This window comes from Mus caroli, chromosome 4 (assembly GCF_900094665.2).
Source record: "Mus caroli chromosome 4, CAROLI_EIJ_v1.1, whole genome shotgun sequence".
In the NCBI taxonomy this organism is placed as follows: domain Eukaryota; kingdom Metazoa; phylum Chordata; class Mammalia; order Rodentia; family Muridae; genus Mus; species Mus caroli.
The window spans coordinates 144,555,874-144,561,866 of record NC_034573.1 but is presented as its reverse complement, the minus strand read 5'-3'; the positions used below and the strand labels follow the sequence as shown (position 1 = coordinate 144,561,866).

Here is a 5,993-nt window from a genome sequence, read left to right as displayed (position 1 = left end):
GCAGAGGCAGAGGCAGAGGCAGAGGCAGAGGCAGAGGCAGAGGCAGAGGCAGAGGCAGAGGCAGAGGCAGAGGCAGGTGTATAGCCATGAGTACGAGGCTAGCCTGGTCTACAAGCTGCAGGCCAACCAGGGGATCTGATGTCTTCTTCTGACCTGGAAGAGCATGGGGTACATACACATGCAAAGCAGGCAAAACCTTCACACATATTTAATAAATAAATAGCACCTTCAACACATAAATACTAGCCCCATAAGTTTTCCGTTTTGAAAAGATTTTGTTTATGACTACGTTTGTGTTTTTATATGAGTGTGCACCCTGTGTACAAAGGAACCCAAAGAGGTCATCAGATTTCTGAACCTGGAGTTTGTAGTTGATATACAACCACCCGATGTGGGTGCTGAGAATTGAACCCAGGACCTCAGGACCTCTATCAAGAGCAGCCAGTGTTGTTAACCACTGAGCCATTGCTCCAGCCCCTTAACTTTGTCTTAAAGATGGGCTTTCTGCTGTGCTGTCCTAACTTGCTCCCAACTTCTGGGTGCATGTGACCCCCTTGCCTTGCCTCTTGAGTAGCTGGGGCCATTGATGTATATTTCAGTCTAAACATAAATACATAAGATTTTTAGAGAAAAACATAATAGGAAGCTTTGTGTTAGGCAAGGATTTTTTAAAGTGTAACAGAAATGCAAACAATTTGTAAGTGAAAAAAATGTAGGGCGTTATTAAAATGTGGATTCCTTAAAAACACGGGGGTGTCGGAGTCAGTGTGGAGCAGGGGGTGGCTTGGTTGGTACAGGACCAGAAGATGGGAAGCTCTGGGTCTGCCTGCAGCACTGAATAAATCCTGGAGGGGGTGTGCGTACTTGTAATCCTAAACACAAGATAGCGAGTTATCTTCAGTTACAAACACAGCCAGTTCAAAGCTATCCTGGGCTACATGAGACCCTCTTTTATTGTTTTAAAAAGACATGAGAAAATGTAAAGATGGGTCAGGGTGAAGTTCCATGGTGGAGTAATTGCTTAGCACTTGTAAGACCTGGATTAACTTCCCCAGGACTGGGCTGCTGCGATGACAATCCCCAGGACCCACGCGGTAGAAGGAAAGAATAAGCTGTTAGAAACTGTCTTTTGGCTTCTGCTCAAGCGTATGACATGTGCACACCCACATGTATATATGTTAAATACATACAATAGAAAGAAAATTTTAAATTCCACAGAATACCAAAAACAATTGAGAGAAAAGGCAAGCGGTACGCAAAGAGAACTTACCTATACCCCACGCAGGTGCCTGGTGTGGCAGAGGGGAGGGGAGGGTCCTGCCTAGGATCCTTGATAATCTGTGAGAACATCACTCAGGCTCCTCACTCTGAACAGACCCACATTCTGATGCTGTTCGACACAGTTTCATCTTAATGAAATCCCACTTTCCAGGCTCTGAGCCTCTCTCCAGAGGCACATACTGGCTACAGTCCTAGCTGGGCCCGCTGCCCTGCTCTGAGCTACACTCATTCTCTGGTCAAGCCCCTATCACCATTCCTGGGGCAAACTGGGTAGGGGGATCCCCTATTCCCTCACACCTCCACTAGAACAGTTGGCCAGCTGTGGGTCAGCACAAGGACTACAGTACACAGAGCCTATCCTCCAGGCTTCCTGAAGCCACCCATCAGGTGGACCTCCAGAAGAGGCCTTGCTCCTCACTGCTGCCAAGAACTGCACGGAGAGGCAGCTGGGCCAGTGCCTGGGCGCCTTTTGGAAGACATCCACCTTTGAGGCGAAAGGGCGAACGATCCCAGTGTGGTCACGCTGGCAGAGAAGGGAAGAGAAATAGCACTGCCTTTATAGGGGAGTCAGCTGAACACTTTACGTTCTTCCCAAATTGACTAAGCCGTTTTCACAACATAAAATGAGCAAAAATGTAATTATTTCAAGGTGTCCTTCACCTCGAACTCACTCAAGGCCCACAGCTGAGGGTTTTTTTTTTTTTAAGAAAAAACCATATATTTAAAGCAAATATTATCGCAAACGACTACTCTGTAATTTGAATTAATTGCTTTGGGTTTTTTCTGGAATAAAATCTTTAAGGCAAACCTATAAAAGCCTTGGAGCCTAGGGCAGCTGTTTCTGCCATGGCTCATTTGCAGGGAGTCCAGCATTACCCAACAGGTGACTGCGTGGGATCACAGGGTTATTTGGATAGAGGCTACAGTGAGGATAGCCCCCAACCCAACCGCAGTGTCCCTATTACACCTGGCTGGAGTCAAGGTGAGCCTCAGAGTGACCCAGACTCTACCCAGGAGGGTCTCAGGAGGGGCCTGCTTCAGCTTTATCATCTTTTTTTTTTTCCTCTGCAGGAAGAGGCTGCTTCAGCTGCCAGAGCTGCTGAATTCATCCAACTTAGGGTCCCATGTAGGACAGAAGATGCCAGAAGCTTGCTGGGAGAGCACTGCTCCTTGAACTACATGAAAACCTGTAGTGACTGAGCATGAGTTAAAGCAGGAGGATATTATGACAAGAGGAAGGTCTGGGAGACTCCCCTGTCCCAGGCTCCTCCCTTGGGGTCTCCTGCCCTCCTCAGAATGCCCAGGAAGCAGGAGGCTGGAAGACCAGAGTAGACAGTCACCACAAGGTCCTGGAGGGGCTCTGTCCTCTAGACCCAGATGCAAGAACTTCCGGGGGGGGGGGGCTGNGGTTATGGGGAAGATCACTCTGGGACCTCTGAGAGCTGTTTCACCAGAATGAGGGTGAAGAAGATTTGGGGTACAGGGCAAAGAAGTTACCGTCCATCCATGCCTTTGGGTTACATCCCTCCGCGCCTTTGGGTTACATCTCACTTCAGTGTATCATCTTCACAGATGTGCCTGCTCCTTCCCTTGCCTGTGTTGGGGCTGGAGTATCAGGGCTGTGACTCCCTCCTACAGGAACTAGCTGGGTCTGGAATCACAGCTGAAGTCTATATAAGTCCTAGAGAACACAGAGAGCAAGAGAAAAATTGCCCTGGGCTGGAGGATAGAGCACCCTAAACTCAGGGTTAATAAGAATGTTCCTGGGAGGAGTGTGGGAGTTGCTATAATCAGCAATTTAGACTGGCAGTATGCGATGAGCATATAAATCCCGAGCTCCCCTTCACTTCCCCATGGAGCAACTAACTGTCCTTCTCTTCTGTTAGCAAAACTCCCAAGGTTTATTCTCCAGAGCTGCAGAGACAGCCAGACTCCTCCAGTGGCTCTCTGGAAGATCCCCTGGGAGACCAAATGAGTTCCTCAAGATGACAGCATTCAGGATCCACCACCCAGTGATGGAGCTCAAATATGGACGCAACCAGCCCTGAATCTGAGAGCCAGTCAAGGGGAGACAGACATCTGGCATATGCATGTCCTATACGAGGACAGGAAAGTACCACAACCCTCAAGTTGCAAAATTCAAGGACGGAGAACATAAAGTGGAAGATCACCAATAGTATGTTTTAAGAAAATTGCCAAAAGTTAAAGTTTCCACTGCAGATGGAAAGAGATACCCACTCTAGGACACACACTCGGGAAAACATGGAAACACCTCAGGCAGAAGATTCTATGCTTTTCCAAGAGAAAAAGCAAGTCACACAAAACCTGAGGCAGTGGAATCTCCCTCAGCTCCCCTGGAAGAAAAACAATGCTGACCAACACTCTAGCTCTGAATGAAAAATTTGTCTCTACACACTAGAATTCTATTCCCAGCTCAACTATCCATCAGCTATTGCTGGGGAAAGATGCCTTCTGACATGTGAAGTCCTAAGAGTTATATCCTAAACCTTTCCTGGGCCAAGTCCTCATCCCCTCTGTGTCCTCAGTGCACTCTTAACTTTGTAGCCTACTATTCAGCCTTGCCTTTCCATAAAGATGTGACCTCAAGCAAAACTGGAGGCCCTTCTAATTGGGTCACTGCTGTATTCTTGTGGCCTGTAACTGCATAGTACATAAGTGGTGTGCAATGACTTTTTGCCTCTGTGTATGTGTACCATGGAGGCCAGAGGAGGGCCTTAGATCCCCTAGTTACAGAAGCTTGCGAACCACCATGTGGGTGCAGCAAGTGCTCTTAAGAGCTAAGTCATCTCTCCAGCTCTTGCAGTGACTCTTGAAGAATAAAAGCTGCACAATTCAATCTGTTGGGCACCTGATCTGGGTCAGCGATATTTTCCTGTGTTTCCCCCAATGAACCTCTGCCATCATCGTCTGGAGGCTGAAGATACACTAGGTGTATGGCTCACCTGCTCTCAGGCCTAGAACTGCCACCTGCCACACAGGGGACATCACTACTTTCTCAGTTGTTCCTTGCAGCCAAAATCTACATTCTGTCTTGGTAGCTTTGCCTCTTCTGGGCATTTTTTTTTTTTTAAGTCACACACCATGTGACCTTCAGCGACTGGCTCTATTTAACTCTTCATGGAATTGCCAGGGTTCATGCACACTGGGGTCAGGGTTAGGGTTATAATAACACTCTTTTACTCGTGGCTGATTGGTAACCCACAGGGAGTGGGTGGAGCACTTTTTACTCACCCCTTAGAAACAGGTAGAAATGCTTTGATTTTGGTTAATTACATCCAAAGAAGGGACAGGTTAAGTTCAAACCTACACAGTAGAGCCCTCCAGCTGCAGGGGTAGCCGTAAAGAATACACTCACAGGCTCACCCTTTTCCTAAGTGTTGGACCTGGTGTCTGTAGGCTACTCTCCAAACTGTTCGAGGATGCTGGGACCATTCTGCATTTGTGTGGTCACTTTGAAAGCTAAAGCTTTGAACATGAGCGTGGAGTTGTGGAGCTTTTTCCTCTGGGCAGAGCATGGCCGTAGCTGTCCTGAACCCAGAGCAACTGTGATTACATATTAGAAACCCAGAAACCCTTGCAAGGTTGAACCTACTAACATTCTCTCAAGGTGGGAGGGTACTTAGGACCATAAAGGCATCATCACTCCCTTCCCTGGGATACAGATGCAGTTAACCAGTGCTCGGAGGGGAAGCTTTTAAGTTGCTTGTGATCCTGCCAGCAACCCCAGCCTTGATTTTGGTGGCTAGAAACCTCTGTAACACTAGTTCTAGGGGTCCGTCCTTAGTGCCATATTTGGGGTGAATAGCATTTGTTCATGTCTGTTGGGGAAAGTTAGAAGAAGAGTTCCTTACATATGAATGCTGATTTCTCATGGAATTATATTTTAATTAAAAAAAAACCCTCAAATGCTGAATAGTGATTTGTAAGTAACAAGTTTATTAGGGTCACACACTGTAACACTCATCTGGGGAAGTGAATGGTGACAGTTAAAGCTCGACTTTGTGTAGCCTGTACCATGGCTCACTACAGAATGTCTGCATCACAGGGCCCTCCACAAGGTAGTCATCCCTTCGTCCCTCTACCTCCCCTCAATCTGTCTCTCTGGATTTTCTGATTCTGGACATTTTGAACTGTGAGCCACAAGATGTGTGGCCTCTAATGACCAGAGTCATCTATTCACGCTTCGGAGGTCCATCCAATTTGTCTCATGTGGCCACACAGTAGTGCTCTACGGTACATCTATCCTGATTTTTCCTTTATCTCTTCGTGGCTTCAAAGTCCCTCGGTCATTTCAGCAGGGTTAAGCTTCTGTAGGGGAGCCTTCCCTCCATGGACCTCATTCTAAAACTCACCAGACCTGAGGGGTCGTGAGCAACAACCAGGAGTGGACCGAGCTCTTGGATCAAGCCCAGCCTTCTTCTTCCTCAACTGCAGAGGAAAAAGATGTTCTTGCCACATAGACCTGGCTCTGCCGGGGTGACCCAAGGCAAGATTGTTTCTATGACTTGAGTCAAACTGAAGAGCATCCAGGATGCTAGAGAGAGGGTGTTCTTGCTCCCTCCCTCCCTCCCTCCCTCCCTCCCTCCCTCCCTCCCTCCCTCCCTCTCCCTCCTCTCTCTCTCTCTCTCTCTTGCTCTCACTCTCGCTCTTGCACACACACATACACACACATACACACACATACACACACA

General features: G+C 47.7%; 1 long non-coding RNA gene across 2 annotated transcripts in view; it reads right to left on the bottom strand.

Annotated features, from left to right (window-relative positions):
- Positions 1-5,993, bottom strand: part of LOC115030901 — a 23,548-nt gene that overhangs the window by 10,194 nt on the left and 7,361 nt on the right. The window contains exon 2 of one of the 2 annotated variants that reach the window (XR_003836503.1): positions 2,779-2,962. The exons of the other annotated variant lie outside the window; for it this stretch is intronic. This is a non-coding gene — a long non-coding RNA (uncharacterized LOC115030901). The remainder of the gene's footprint in view (positions 1-2,778; positions 2,963-5,993) is intronic. 2 annotated transcript variants of the gene reach the window in all.